Source organism: Mastigoproctus giganteus, chromosome 8 (assembly GCF_048544385.1).
Source record: "Mastigoproctus giganteus isolate SK-2022 chromosome 8, ASM4854438v1, whole genome shotgun sequence".
In the NCBI taxonomy this organism is placed as follows: Eukaryota; Metazoa; Arthropoda; class Arachnida; order Uropygi; family Thelyphonidae; genus Mastigoproctus; species Mastigoproctus giganteus.
In genome coordinates this window covers 218,839,588-218,856,393 of record NC_143582.1, presented here as the reverse complement: position 1 = coordinate 218,856,393, position 16,806 = coordinate 218,839,588, and the positions used below count along the sequence as shown (strand labels likewise).

General features: G+C 41.0%; 1 protein-coding gene across 1 annotated transcript in view; it reads left to right on the top strand.

Annotated features, from left to right (window-relative positions):
- The first annotated feature begins 14,304 nt into the window (after nt 1-14,304).
- The window catches only part of LOC150082297 (juvenile hormone acid O-methyltransferase-like), a 29,899-nt gene continuing 27,397 nt past the window's right edge, over nt 14,305-16,806 (top strand). Inside the window, exon 1 of the mRNA XM_090380479.1 lies at nt 14,305-14,388. The gene's annotated coding sequence lies outside the window, so the exon portion shown is untranslated. The remainder of the gene's footprint in view (nt 14,389-16,806) is intronic.

The following is a 16,806-nucleotide window of genomic DNA, read 5'->3' as shown; positions in this document are numbered from 1 at the left end:
AAAAATAATTGGGGAAGATGTGATTGGTTGTAGGTATCCATCCTCAAAAAAGTGGTCCTCTGTTGAACTGTAAAGAGAAAAACGAAAAGGAAGGGCTTGTGTTCAGAACTCTCTCCTCTCAGTCCCCCCCCCCCCTTTTTTTAAAATTACCTACGAAAACAAGAGATGCATGAAGTTATGATAAAAGATCCCATTAGTATTACAATCAGGAGCATCAAAGGAAACTTAAACCAGGAGGTTAATCCCTCGCCTATCAATTGTTGAAACCAGGCTGTCCAATGCACTTGGCCAAGTGAAAATCCAGTGTACAGTCACCGACTGTAGTTCTAAATATGTCCTCGGCCTCCTTGTAGACTTGCAAAGTGTCCTGGTGAGGTTCCGGGAGGCTGAGATTTCTACCCCTCTTTACCGGTTGATCACGGATTATTTTTCTGATAGGTGCCTTATTGACTCCTCTGGCCTGTGTGCTGTTTGGAGACCGGTTACTTGTAGCTGCCCTCAGGGATCCGTTCTTGTGCCCGTGTGCTGGAACGTGGTCCTTGATGGGTGGCTCAGTTTTGAACATGATTTTGTTACTAAAGTGGCATATGCCGACGATCTGGTTGTTCTGGTTTCTGGTGATCTAGGCTCCAATTGGAGGAACGTGCCAATGCCGTTTTATCGGACCTTCATAGTTAGTGTCAGATTCATAAATTGGAGATTTCTGTCTCTAAAACTAAACAAATGCTGTTTAAGGGTTCTCTTAACGCCAATCGTCCTCCCAATATTAAGCTTTTGGACCAGCACATAAAACTTGTTAAATCTTACAAATATTTGGGTGTCCTCATTGACGACCGTTTTTAATTCGTTCAACACGCCAAATTTATTCTACAAAAAGTAAAAACTTTAACTGGAAAGTTAATCAGAATTACAAGGGGTTCTGTGGGACTCAAACCTTCTGTTCTTAGAATTTATTATAAAAGCATTTTTCTTCTTATAGTTTGTTATGCTGCTGGTGCTTAGGATCTGAGTGTGTCCAAATTCATAGTTAATAAATATTTGACTCAGGCCCAACGCTTTTTTCTGCTGGCTACTTCTCACGCTTGTAGGACTATTGCTTCCTCTGCCCTCCAAGTCATTACTGGTAAAGTTCCTATTATTAAATTTGAAGTGATTTTTAGTTACCTTCAATATTGTAGAAGACCAGGTATTCCTTCTGTGCTGGACCGATATTATTTAAATTTAGATCTTTCCGTAAAATTGGATATTCAACGTATAAGAGATCAATTTCTTTCTGAATGGATTAATGGAGCTACAGATCGTACAACTTTTCATTCTTCCCAAAGGTAATTCAAATTAATAAGAAATATTTAGCTTGGTTTTCTCCTGGTCTTTATGCTATTTTTTTGTTTTCCGGTCATGGAAGTTTGAATGAAAAATTGTTCTCCTTGGGTCTTGCTCTTTCCCCAGATTGTTCCTGTGGTGCGGTAGAATCTGCCACTCACTTAATTTTTGATTGTATTCAGTACGTTGACTTTAGGTCTGAATTTCAACTGATCACTGGGGTTTTACATGTTGATGATCTTCCAAAATTGGTGGAGACTTTAGAAAACTATAATTCTTTTTCCACTTTTGCGGAAAAAATCTTCAAACATTATTATTATTATTATTATTAATAGCCATATGGTGCAAGGAAGCCTGAGGCTTATGCAGCACGGCCAAAAAAAAAATTCCCTATTACCCTGAGAGAGAGAGAGAGAGAGAGAGAGAGAGAGAGAGAGAGGGAGAGAGAGAGAGAGAAGTAGAAAGGAATCACCAAGAAAGAGAAGAATGAGGATATCCAGCAGCAGCTCAGGATCCTGGGTGTGCCAAGCCCATACTCACCAGATGTGAGCCCCTTTTTTAAGAGATTGGCTTCTCTTGATTTATAGTATTAGTATTAGTATTAGTAATGGCCGCATGGTGCAAGAAAGCCTATTGCTTATTCTGAACCAGCTAAAAAAAAAAAAAACGAATAAAACTATGATAAAAAAAATTAAATAAATAAATAAATAATAATAATTAATAAAAGAAAAGGAAATGAAACCTATCATCCTATACGCTTCCCTGACCCGAAGGTACTATCCAGATGACCTTTGAATTTCCCAAACTGTCAGCCTCTATCACCCATGTAGGCAACTTATTCCAGTAATTTATAACTCGCTGGCTAAAATAAAACTTCCTGCAGTCCAATCTAAACATTTCTCTCCGTAACTTGAATTTATGGCCCCTAGTTCTAGCATCATTTATAATCTTTAAAATTTCGTCCTCATTCATTTTACTGATACCTCTCAGAGCCTTAAACACCTCATTCAAATCTCCTCTAAGGTGTCTAGTTTCCAAACTCTGCAACCGACATATTCGAAGTCTTTCTTCATAAGGACGCCCTTTTGCCGATCTCACTAGGCGAGTTACCCGTCTTTGCACCCTTTCAAGAAGCTCGATGTCTTTCTTTAGGTGCGGTCTCCATACTTGAACACAGTATTCCAAGTGTGGTCTAACATAAGCCTTATATAATGGAATTATCACGTCCCTATCTCTACTTGCAAAAGTTCGATAGATCATCGATAGAACACCATGGACCTTCCTTGCAACCTGTTTACAGTGCTCAGGGAATTTCATGTCTGACCGTATCGTAACACCCAAGTCCCTTTCCTCCAGTACTGGGTTTAGTTGAACTCCACCAAGTGAATAAGATTTTTAGGGATTACTGTTTCCCAGGTGTAATACCTTACACTTTGTTGGATTAAAGCATAGCTGCCATTTTTCTGACCATTCTCGAATTCTATCTAGGTCTCTCTGAAGATGCTCAGCTTGACAGTGATCATTAACTACTCTACCAATTTTAACATCATCTGCAAATTTAGACATTACGCCCTCTATCCCTTCATCGATGTCGTTTATGAAAATTAAAAACAACAGTGGTCCTAATACTGATCCTTGGGGAACCCCACTTCTTACATCAACCTAATCTGAGGAATAGCCATTTATCACAACCCTCTGCCTCCTGCCCTGAAGCTATCCTGCTATCCATCTAAGGATTTTCCCAGTGATTCCAACCTGTTCCAGCTTATAAAGCAACCGTACATGTGTGGGACGGAGTCAAAAGCTTTGCTGAAATCTAAATAAACAATGTCGAAATTATTCCCTAAATCCAGCTCGTGAGTGACCCTTTCAAAATAGCGAACCAGACTTGTTAAACATGATTTTCCCTTAACAAAACCATGCTGAGTATCCTTGAGAATTTCAGTTCGATCCAAATGATCCTGAATAGTTTTGTGTTTTCTTTGCTTTGGACTTTCTGCGGTTTCTTTGGTTTTTCTGCGCTGTTGCTTGTTTGATAAAAATTTTGGCTGCTCTGGTTTGGTTGCTTGGGGTGCTGTTTTTCTTTTGTGATGTTTTGGTTGGCCCTCTCTTGCTTTTTTTTAATGAGTGTTTCTGGTTATTGTCAACGGCCCTAGATCGAGTTTTTCTCTATATAATAATTTGAGTTAAATCTTATTATTATTGAGTTCTTAAACTAAGCTTCTCTGTAATTAATGTAATTTTTTTTGTTGCCTACTGTGGGAATAAACTTTTATCTTGTTGAATTATTGTTATTCTTAATAATGTAATTATCATCCTGTTGTCTCTGTGGGTTGCAGAGAGCCATTGCGTTGTTGGCTAACTGTATTTTGTTAATTCACCTTGTTCTTTTGATGAATTGTTCATGCTAGTTATTTTTAACTGATGATTCGGGATTTTGGTGGGTCTTTCACCCATAGCTTGGGTCATATGTCTTTGGCAGGAGGGATTCTGTTGTCTTAATAACCTTAATAGTTGTTTAAACCTGAACTTATTTAAAATGCTTTTATGCGAGTTGCTGCATAAAAAGGTTTTAGATTTTGACCAGTTTTATCGTTTTAACTTCTATTTATTTGTTCGTATTGATAGTTTCAGCTGAACTTGTATATTACAGAAGTTGTCGTGGCTGTTTAGTAAATTGCTATCAGTACTGGTTGAGGATTCTCAATATTAGTGTTTTCTCCTTGTTTTGTTTGGATGTCTCTGTCGTGACAGCCTGTATTTGTGTTTGCTGCTGGCTTGACCCTGATCCCAGTTTTCTGGTGTCGGGGTTGGGTTCAGTAGCGGGAGTGCAGTACGCTGTTTGAGTAGACTTTGAGTAGTTGAGCCCCTGACTGCTAAATACGGTCAATCTGCCAACCCGCACTGGACCAGCGTGGCAGATTATGGTCCATTTCCTTCAGCATGAATTGTTGAGGAGGCTTCCGTCCTGCAGTGGGTTGATAATGGCTGCAACTTAGCTTACCTATCACTTGTTAAAATGTAAAATACTGCTTGATTATTGTTAAGTTAAAATTTAAGTTGTCTATTTGGACTTGCTCTCTGATTGTGTCTTGGGTTTTGGAAGTAGTATTAAATTAATTACCTTGCATTAATCGTGTTGTTGGGAGTTTTCCTGATTGATTGGCTGTTTTAGTTGTAAGTTTTTCAAGGTTTTGTAATCTTATTGATTTGCAGTCTTTCAATTGCTTATTGGTATGATTCTCGCCTTGTTGTTTTTGGAGTTTTAAATTTGATTTTAAGTTATTATCTGCCATAATGGTTGATATTATGACTGGGTTTATTATAATTACTGGGTAAAATTGATTGTATGTATTACTGTTGATAATTAGTTTTTAATTACATGTTCCTTGTAGTCTTCTTACTTTTCTCTTTTATATTCTTCTGCTTATATTTCTAGAGGATATCTGTATTCCTCTTCTCTTCTGTTCCTTTTCCTTCATCCTCTCTCCCCTTTTCCCTTCTTCCTTTCTAAATTATTTTGAGGTACTCCTCGTGACAACTTCGGTACGTGTCTCTTGATAGTAGAACCTGGCTGCCTCCTCGTGGCTTGAGACGGGAGTCGGGGGGGGGAGCATTTGTTCTTCTTCCCCCTGATTGCTAAATGCCAGGTGCCGGCCGGCTTACAACATATAACAAAACACACATTTAATATACACATAAAGATACAAACATTTCATTAGATCGTTTTTTTTTTTTTTTTAATGCCGGTCTTGGCACTTTGCCGCTAGATGACTCGGCGGCATATAGGGGAAACTCTGGTTACCGCCTTTACATACAAGAATACTTTGAATAACTTACGCCAACTCCGTGGCAGAATTAGTCCGTCTCAGGCGTAGATAGCAAGGTTTTTTTCCACAGAAAATTAATCTGCGTGGTGGCACAGTGGTATCGTTACCGTCCTCCCCACACCGAGGAGGGGGAAAGGTCCGCGTTTGAATTCCGTCAATAACAAGAGGAACTTTAGTGGTCTTTTTTTACTTCGTGGCTGAGTTAATTTGTCTCAAGTGTAGATAGCAAGGTTTTTTCCCGAGTTGCTGGGGACGAAAACCTCGGCAACTCGGGGTTTTCGTACAGCAAAACAGACAAATCGACCACAGAACACACGAAATTTACAGACATAATACACAATGCACAGCAGATGAATAAAAATATTCGGGTGGCCTAATATGATAATTTTTTTACCTCTGCACATTTACGGTATCCCTATCAAAAACATGAAGTTGTTTCAGCCTAACATGAGAACACCACCTCCACCGTAAGTATCCCTTTCTTTGACATTGGAGGAATGGTACTACATTCATCGTTGTCTCCAAATGTAATAACGTCTAGAATCTGTTTGTGTAGATTCATTACGTCATCGACGGGACGAGCTCAAGCCTTTTCCACCCTGGTGTGGGGAGAACAGCGATTCTACCAACGGTACTACCCACGAGGGCTCCACTCATCAGCCCTTACTAAATCTCATGCAAGATGGCGTATGAGACATTGTTCCCAACTTGGCATAATGGTTGGAGCATTTTAAAATTCATACAGAGGCCGTTGTCTACTTCATTGTATCAAAGAAATTCAAAAATTGAAGTTACTATGACAGGGTCTTCCTCCTGGCCTATAAATTTTCGTTTGGGTCATTCTGAATCAGTATGCAGTAGAAATCCGGTTATCCGAAACTTCAGTTACCCGAGGAGTGTTTCAAAACGTTTTTCACTTCATGAAACTCATGAAAGAAATTGAGACGTTTAATACACGTGTAATTTCACATGAATACACTGAAATCATAATTACCCCTTTAGATAAAGCGCTATAAATGAAGAAAAGAAGAACAAATTTCATTCATGTCACTTCTGTTTGACATAAACTATACTGTTATTTCATTAAGAAAGACACTCGTAGTTAGCACAGTTGGTGGGATCGCCGTCCTCCCCCCAACGGGGTGGAAAAGACCTGAGCTTGAGTTGCATGAGGAATTTTTACGTCCTTTTTTACAGCGTGACTGAGTTAGTCGGTGTCAGGCGAGGGCGGCATGGTTTTTCTCCCAGAAACTCGGGTTTGTCGTGCAGCATTTAAAAAAAAAAGGTCATTTAAAAATAGAGAACAGGCTATAAATTTAACGCTACATAAATTACTATCAATAAAAATTTAAATAATAATCCATTTGTAGGAATTTTATTTTTCACAATAGTTTTTATGCATCAGTGAGTTTGATTTTATACAGGGTGTCTCAAAAATATTTGTAAAAATATTGAAGTATCCTGAACGTTCGTCGGGATACTTTACCGGTAATGTGGTAGGATAATTCAATAAGAAGAGCAACAGTGTCTATGTCTAGAGGGAGATATTAAAACTGTACCATGGGAGATAGTCGACATCAGCGACCTCACGAACGGCATGATCATAGGCACTTACAGGAGTATTGTTATAGATAGTAGCCAACTGACCAATGTGCCACAAATCTAGGGGTTCAGTCAGAGTAGCCACTGTAGCACAAAACTAGCAACGAAACGAACAAGTCTGGCAGAAGGTGGATGTGGACCGCAGATATCTGGGCCCACCATGCACACAAAAATTGGAAAGTAAGATTGCAGAAAGTTGCCACCCTCTTTGTAGGCCACCGATGGTGCTTTATCATCTGGGGAATGATTCGTGGGGCCTGTCATTTGTTCTGGTGGACTCTGTCACTTGAGGGTGTATCTGAACATTATTGCCAGCCTGATTCATTCCATAAGGATGACGTTGTTCCTGGACGGAACTGATTGCTTTTTCTTGGTTGCTGGGGTATGGTATACAAACACAAACAACACGCATCTGGTTAATGTTTACACCTAAAATTACTGTAATAAAATCAGCCATAAAATGATATATATTTCTCTACTCGGGCATAGTAATTCCTTTTCCGATAGATGTCGCCTTAATATTATTGCAGATAACTGAACTTAAAATTATGTTAATAAAATCAGCCATAAAACATAAGATATTTATACTTAGGCGTAGTAATTACCTTTTCTGATAGATGTCACCTTACTAAATTAATTAAAATGGAAACATTACGACACTGGTAATTTTATAATACCATGATACAAATCTCTTTATATGGTACCTTTCTTTAAACGATACGTTTAGTTCAATGCAACTCTATCACAAGAACGAAAACGCAGAGGTATAGCGGTTAAGTGAGAGAGAGAGAGAGAGAGAGAGAGAGAGAGAGATAATCTTTAATGCCCTTCACAGCCAAAAAGCCAGGGGTTTACATTTTTACAACCTCCCGAAACTTCCGGGAAAATAGAACAATTAATTTACAAAAACAGTTAATTTTACAAAAGAAAACATATTTTATACAAAGGAGAGAACTCCTTACGAGAGTTAGGTCTGATTGAGCTGACTTAACATCGAGATAAGAGCACCAGCTCAATCAGACAGAAACAGATGTAAGGTACACATGTCAATGCTTATTAGTCCTACTAGACATAATTTTTTTCCTGTAAGTCCGGTCAACAGCGAATTTGTTCAGGTCGGCGTCAAGTGCCTGGGTTTGCTTGAACATCTGCTGAGGGAGGAACTTGTCCGAGAGATGGAGTCGCGCTGAATGCGAGTAGAGCTCGGGATTGGCCCTAAGGGCAGCAGGGGGGATCCTCCAGCCACAGGTATCCCAGAATGAAGGTGTTGCGATTATGCCTGTTATCATCTTGACTGTTGCTAGGAGGCGTTGGTCTTCGACTAAGGTGGGAAGCCGTGGAATCCCGAGAGAGTTGGCGAGCTGCGTGGTATGAATCAGAACTGGAAGGTTGTGCTTCCTGTTGGCCCACTTTAGGAGCCAGAATTCTGTGGCAAAGAGCGGTTTCTTTATTGATGGTGCCGCTGACGCCCAAATTTCAGCAGCATAGAGTAAAGGTGGAAAGATGATTGCTCTTATGTACCTCACGGTTGTCTTTTTATCTCTGATATGAAGGAGATGCTGTTTTGCTATCCACCGGAGTCTTGAAGCACGTGTGAGGAGCATGTCTATGTGGGCGTTGAATCGAAGTTTGGAGTCGAATACAACGCCCAGATCACGATGGCTGGATGCAATTGGGATGAGGGTGTTGCCGACCGAAGGCTGGAGAGAAGAAGGAGGTTGCTTCAATGAATACACCATGAATTCGGACTTAGCAGGATTGATCTTGAGCCCGAACTGGCAGAGGTAAGATGTGACTGCAGTGAGAGTGTTGTTAATTTCCGTTTTTACCAGATCAAGGTCTTGACCAGGAATGATGGGAGTAAGTATCTTGATATCATCTGCATAGCTCAGTAGACATCGAGAATGTGCAACCAGTGGGAAGATAATAGATGAGAACAGAAGGCCGGAAAGGACCCCTCCATGTGGGACTCCTGCGGTGACGGATCTAGTAAGGGTGCGATCTCCTGTCTGAAGCTTTATAACTCTGTTATTCAGAAGAGAGGAGAGAAAGCATAATATGTTCCCTGTGATCTGGAAGTGGCATTCCAGGAGAGTGAGTAGTTGGTTTACTTGGACGGCATCAAATGCAGCCTCAATGTCTAAGTAAGTAACAGCTAGTTCGTGCCTTTTCTCGAATGCTGACAAGATAGTATTCGTTGTGGCTAGCAGATTTGTGATCGTTGATCTGTTTGGAAGGGAATAGTGAATTTGGGCTGGATTACTGGGCATGATCTGCTTGGTGAGGATCGGGAGTAAGGTCTTCTCCAGGAGCTTCAGCAGGCTGGAGGAGTTGGAGATGGGTCGAAAATGTTTAGGTTTCGATGGCGACTGAACTTTGGCTAAAGGTTTGATAAGATAGTTTTCCCATTGCTGTGGGAAAATCTGGTTCGAGAGTAACTGGTTGAAGATAATTAAAAGTGGCTGAATAATGTACGGACTTAGGCATTTGAGCATGAATTGGGGAACTCCATCATCACCAGTGGTTGACGAGGCAGGTAGAGAATTGATGGCGACGATCAGCTGTTGTTTTGTGATCTGAATGGTGTTCAACACTTCTTGCTGGGTGGGCTCTGTTAGTAGAGCCAGATCTGAGTTTGGCATGGGATTACGATTAAATCTTGTGACGAAATCGAGCCACAATTCAGGATCAAGTTGCAGAGGAAAATGATGGTTCACTTTCTGGTATGGAATTTTTCCTTTAGCCAGATCTCGGTTAACGTATAATTTGATTGCCTCAGATTTCATGCGATTAAATTGAGCCCGTGCCCTAGAATAAACGATGCGATCATTGACATTTTGCGACTGTTTCCATGTGCGATGGAGCTGTTGCTTCAGCTGGAAACTCATTTTGAGTTCTGAATTCCACCAAAGTCTTGTATATGGACTGATTGTGATTTTTTTAGAGGCGGCATATTTGGCAACCGTGTTGATCCAGTTTGTGAGAATGTTCACAGCTATTTCTGGGTCACAAGTCTCTAAGGCCACCCAGGGAATGAGAGAGGCGGCTCTGATGCACTTATCTACGTCAAGTAAGTTGGGGCTAGTGATGTCAACCTTTTTTGTTGTCCTTCTGGTTTCTAATTTGGGGGCTGGCAGATATGCAGTCACATGTATTGGGACATGATCAGAGTCGAATGACGTTTCTGCAATGTAATCAAGGGTGCAAGGGATAGAGGCTAGAACTAGATCTAAGAGGTTATTCCCCCTGGTTGGAGCTTCATTAATAAGTTGTAGATCAGCACATCTCAAGTGTGCCAGAAGATCCTTTTTCATATTAGATAGCTGAGGAGGTAAATTGAAATCACCACAAACTACATGAGAAGCTGTGGGATGCAGCTGATTGATTATCCAGTTGGAAACTTCCAGGATGATTTGCGGGGAAGGCGTTGGAGGTATGTACACCACACAGAGGTCAAACGTCACGAAGTTGTATCTTAACGTAACGAGGATTGCTTCATAGTTAGGGGAGTTACTGGATTTATTATCCAATAGCTTGAAAGTGGATTTCTTGTAAAATATTGCGACGCCTCCACCCTTGCGTGCAATCCGAGATGTGAATACGACCCCATAATCAGCTGGGGCAGCTGCTGCTAGGAATTCTTCATCGTCATTGAGCCAGGTTTCGGTGATGGCGAGCAGGTCAAAATATCCGGGAAGCAGAATTTGCTCCATAGTGTCAAGCTTGTTCCTAAGACTACGCACATTTTGATAAAATATGGTGCAGGCAGGTACTGTAGGTACTTTAATACGGACGGGTTGTCTTTGACATAGCACGACTCGATTCAGCGGGGTGTGTCTAGGACTGATGAGCACAGGGATCGGCATATTGGTGTTCCGTGTCTGTGGTGCTAGTTGCGGTAACGAGATCTGGGATTGCTATGAATCAGGGTACCATTGGTGGGAGTCCTTTCCATTACTTCTATATCGCTGCCCTTTATGCCCGAGATATGGCATAACAAGAGCTCCAGCAGGCCAGATTTCAGGATTGAAGAGTGCTTCAAAATCTGCATCAGCTACATCGATCTTAAAGGAGGCGTAGGTGGGATATTTTGTGGATAGCTTGGTGACTCTACCATTCATTTTGAAAGCAGCAAGAAGGTGTTCCACATCATCAGCTGTGGTAGCAGGGGAGAGCCTACTAATGAAGACATTACGGAATCGCTTGCTCATCATTCCAGTGTTCGCAATTTGCATCTTGCTGAAGTGCAAATTGGTTCCAATAACTTTAAGATTGGGGCTCAGTTCCTTAAGAGTTGGATTGCGGGTCAGTGTTTGTTCTTTTGTTCGTTGGCTTGCAATCATTGCATACGTTGTAGTGTCTCTATGGGTCTTTACATTAGATGCAATCGTAGTCCCTGCATAATGGTTACCTCTCACGTTGTTTGAAGCGGAACTACAATTGCGATGTACTTCAGCAGCCAAAGCATTATCCGGTTTTGAGCGCGAGGACCCCATATGTGAGTTTTGTGATCGCGAATAGGTGCGATTTGGCAGATTCTGCTCCTGATGAATTCTTTGGGTCTTCTGTGAGGCAGTATTTCCTGAGTATCCGTTGGCATCTGCTGTGATTTCAATATATACTGGTCTAGTGCTACGTTCAGGGCACACAACTTCAGACTCACATGTTGTAAGAATGGGGGCTGGAGAGGGGTCATGTGGTAATAAAGATGGGGTGGTTTGGGTAGGAGCTCTCGGTTTCGCGTGAAAGTGTTCGTCCGGAGGCTGCTGCTCATGATGGTTAGTTTGAACAGCAAGATCACAAACCGATTGCTTCAGGTCCTCAAAATTTTTCCGCAACACCTCCAATGTTTTGTGTATGCATTCATTGTGTTCTCGTAGTCGCTTGTTTTCCAGCAGTAGGTCTGCGAGGATATTATGAATTGGCGACAGCTTTATACATAGAGTTGTCTCAATATTTGTGAGGAGCGAGACCAGGAGTGGACTGTGTTCGAGTGATGTTTGATTAATTATTGCGGAGATCTCTGTTGATAGGGTGTTATCCTGTTGGGAGCTACTAGATTTTTGCATGATGAGATCTGAATGGTCATTTTGTTCTTCCTGTGATGAGTCGGGTGTCAATTCCACATGTGCATCTGGCGATGTCAATTTTTCCGTGTCTACCTCAGGTTCGGGTTGGGTCCTGTGCTCAGGTGAATCCGAAATTTGGTTAACATCGTTAAAAGTTTCACCAGTTGTTCCGAGTGAATGCATATAATTTTCTCCCTTACAGGGGGGACACTGCCAAACTTTCCGTCGCTGCTTTCCGAGCCTCTTTAGGTCCAACGCGAGACATTCGCTTCCGTATGTCTTGAGACAGGAAGTACATTTTATAGCTACGTCCGGAACAATTCCACAAATTACACAGCTATCATTATTTGGGTGATCTTGCTTTAAAGGCATTTTCTGATTTTAGGCGCAGATAAAAGGATTACGAGTGGGCTGGAAAAGAGTTTACAATTGTGTTTAGTAGTTGCCTTAACTACGTATCGTATTCCAAGTGATACGTTTACCGATCAGATACAAAATAAGTCAAAAATTACGGCTTATTTTAGTTGGCTGGACTTGTTACTGTTGGATGTGGAAATCCGCTTGTACGAGGCGTGGATAATTGCTAGGAGGCAGTAAATGACGTGTGTTGCCATGGTCACTTGACCGCAAGTACAAACCCATAGCGCATTTGCCTGACCTTGACCTGTAGCCGGAAGCGATAGATATCTCTGGTCAGCCGTGAGTAGCAAAAACAGCAAATTTTGCAGTATAAGAAAACTATAAATAATAAATACCTGGATGTCCAGGTCGCCACACAATGGATATCCTCTTGTTCAGCATCAAATTAGGAATACACCAACATAAAAATCATCATATAAACCTGAGCATAATTCTGTTAATTTAACTGGTTAACCGGAGCAGCAAAGACACACAGCCGTACAACTGAACAAACAACCTTTGTTACCAAGTGGCACTTGTACTGCTCGAAATTTTGTATCCATCACTCATCAGTGCAGATAGACTAGTGTTAAAGTTCGGTGGTATCTGGGGGAGTTAGTATGAAGGTCACAAACAAACGAAGCTCTCCATACACGCTAAAGGAACGATGGTGGATTTTTAGCAATAGGTGGAACAACATTCCAAGGCGGGAAGGGGTGCTTTTGCGCTTGGGTCAATCATCAGTTAGTTGCAAGAGGTACTGACAGTAATGTAGGAGTGTCTGTGGTTATAATCACAGTCCTCGCCATAACGCGTGGAAAAAGCCGGGGTTAGAATCCCGTCAATGAGAGAAAGAACTTTTATGGGCTTTTTTTTCATTTCGTAGCTGAGTTTATCGGTTCAGGCGGAAATTCGGGTTGTGACGTCCTACAAATCAAGTAAACCGAAGAGAGACACGCGCAATTTATGAACACAATACACACCGGTAGATGAGTTATTCGTGGGTAGCTCTAATATGACAGCGGGTTACGTCTATAGTTCTCCAGGTAGCCAGTGGGCACGATACATCGCCGTCTGTCACTCGTTTGGAGATGTCTGCATCGGGTTCCCGTCGACGAATGAACGAATTTCTACAGCAATTTTCACTCCAGACTCTATTTAACCAATCTCAGGAGGAGGATGTAAGGTTTTCTTCGTAAGGTAGTCCAGGTTTTTCAGCCCACACATTATGCAAATTGGCTCTTGAACGCACTTCTACAGGCACAATACCCCTACGTTTATGAGCGCATAGTTTGGAGCCATTAACAGCAAAATGGCCTTTCCTTCCAGTTGGGAGGACGGATTATGACTACTGTGCTACCTGCGAGGGCCAAAATGATATACGTCATTGGTTACTATAGCAATCGACGTATTTTATGCAACAGATTTCAGAATTTAGTAAAGCGATGGGAAGATTTAGGTTATTGTTATCGTAGTGTTTTAGGAACATCAGCGACTAAAGCCATATGTCTGTAAATTGCGTGTGTTCTGTGGTCGATTTTCTGTTCGCTGGACGAAAATCCCGAGAGTCCGTGAGAACAAAACCATGCTACCTTCACCTGAGACCGACTAACTCAGCCACGTTGTGCAAAAGGTCCATAACAATTCCTCACGTCATCGACTGGACTCGAACTCAGGTCTTTTTCACCAGGTGTGGGGAGGATGACAATCCTACCAACTATGCTACCCACAAGCCGTTGAAAAATAAATGCTATGATGCTATGTTCAGGACAATTTCCTGTTTAGTTTTTTTTTCTTACTGAATCCTTGTATATTATTTGGTTTTGTTAATAAAAAATACGGTTAACCCTTTTAAATTAATAAATAAAGTAAAAATTAAATGATAAGCTGGCTGCCACACTGACCTACATTACGATGGATAACCTTGCATTAATTCTTTAACACTGCTATTTATCTTGGTGAACGTAAAACGTATGAGATGCCCAGAATGGGAACCTTGCAATCAGTTGTTTACATCTACACAAATCAGCGAGATATATCCATATAAGTAGGTTGTTGACCGATGATTCTAGTAGTTTCAGCTGAAAAGTACTCTCTCTGTTTTTACTTTTTCCGGAACCATTTGCTAAGTGGGATTTTAGGTCGATTTTATTTCAGATTTAAAGGTAAGGCAATTGCTTAAAATACTTGAATGCTAAATCATTAGTAACTGTTTCGAAAGAACAGTGGGTAAATAGGGTTAATCTGCTTTCACTACGTTTAAATATGGACAGCAGTACTTGCCCTTTGTTTTGTGAGCTCATAAATAACACTATTAAGGGCTATCCATATACTTCTACCATCAATCTCAGATGGGAACTAAAAAAAAAAACTGACATTCTCATCGGTTTGCTGGACGAAAAATCTGAGTTTTCGGAGGAAAAACATTGCTGTCCAGCCTGATATTGAATAACTCAATGAAAAACCAATAAAAGTTCCTCGCTTCATTGATGGCATTCGAACCAGGGTCTTTTCCACCTGATGATTTTAACCACTGTGCTATCTTGCAGACATAGAGAGGGACTAAATGTGCTATAGTTTCCTCTTATGATAAAAAAATAATGAATTTTTTAATGATGAATTTTTGATTTTTTTAATAATGAATTTCTGCACTGATACATGATGAAAGGTCAATAAAAATTCTGCTACTGTCAATGGCTATCGTGGCTGAGAAACATGCAAAACCACAGAATAAATGTTTAAATTCCTCGTGGGTAGCATAGTGGGTAGAATCGCCGTCCTCCCCAAACCGAGAGGAGGGTTGAGTTCGAGTCCCATCGATCAGGTGAGGAATTTTTATGAGCTTTTTCACAAAGTGGCTGAGTTAGCATTAGCATTAGCATTAGTAGAGGCATTTGATGCAAGAAAGCAAGCTTATGCAGCATCAGCCAAAAAAAAAAACCACTTCCACTTCACCCTTCTGTTCGTTCAAAATACCTGTCCAGCTGAGCCTTAAACTTATTTAGGCTATCAACCTCCACCACAAGGGATGGAAGTCTGTTCCACCAACCAACCACCCGCTGGCTAAAGGCAAATATTAGCCGATATTAGTGGGGGAGTATTATTTTTTATCCCGGAAAATTTAGTTTTCAGGCAACCAAACAGAAAATCGACCACAGAACACACGCAAATTACAAACAGTAAAAATGGAGTAATATGGCTTTAGTTGCTGGTGCTTCTAAAACCGTACTAAAGAATGGTGACTATAAGTACTGTGCTACTCACGAAGGCTCCTGGGCATGGATTGCACAACCTTAACGAAACCTACTTTATTTTCTCTGTGATTGCAAACACAGACAACTCTGTTTTATGGAGAATTTTATTAACTCCGTACCCCTACCACAGCCACGTGACATGCATGTTGTCCTCTTTGAACCCTCCTATATCGCTGAAATTTGGCGAGTATCAGAACTCTTAAATCTCTTATTATGACCATAATTTGAGAAACATTTGTCCTTATTATCCAATCTAAACCAGATAAACGCATATGAGAAGATATGTGATTTTATTTCTATTTGCCGTCTTGAAGCAACATAGTAACCCCTCAAGTTATAAGCACTGTTTTAGAATCATTGTGATTACAGTTCATCAGTTCAGTCATCTCTTTCATAACGACGACCATGGTATGGCGTCATAGGCACATGAAACAATCGACATTCAGAACTCATCTTGCTTTATCTTATTTGTTAACGGAGCCCATGGATACAGACCATGTCAAACATGAACGGCTGCCTACGTGGTGATATTGAGGACAGGGGCACATTGTATACACTTGTCCTGTCAATGAGGTGTACAGGAGACAAATTGCAGCCCGCTTCAGAAGCCTTGGTTGGTTGTTGTAGAGTTTACGCACATCTGCAACTTAGGCCATATTGCGCCGTATATAATATGACTGTAAATAATTGCGTGCCCTATGGATTTGCTGTTTGCATGACGAAAAACCCGAGTTTTCAGGAGAAAAAGCCATGCCACTCTCGCCTGAGGCCAAGTAACTCAGCCACGTTGTGAAAAGGGTGCTTAAAAATTCTTCGCGTCATTAAGAGGATTCAAATCCAGTCTTTTCCCCCGAAGGCCTAAGTTCGCAGATGATACGAAGGTTGGCAGGTTGTTTAATCCCAGTAATCAGAGTATGTACTGCAATACATTTCCAAATAGATTAGGTGGATGGGCTGAGAAGTGGCAACGGAAGTCTAATATCGACAAATGCACGGTACTTTACATGGAAAGCAGTAATCACACATTAATGTTCCAACTGTGAAAACCACACTCAAGGTAGTAGAGAATGTTGTTGTTGTTATTGGGTTTTAGGAGCATCCGCGACAAAGGCCATGTTGTTGCGTGTATATTGCCTGTAAATTGCGCACATTCTGAGGTCGATTTTCTGCTTGTTGGACGAAAATCAGAGTTTCGGGCGAACAAACCATGCTACCCTCTCCTGACACCGATTAACTCAGCCACGTTGTGAAAAACTCATAAAAATTCCTACTGTCATCGACGAGATTCGAACTCATCAATATATTGTGATGTGCGTATGACCAGATTGC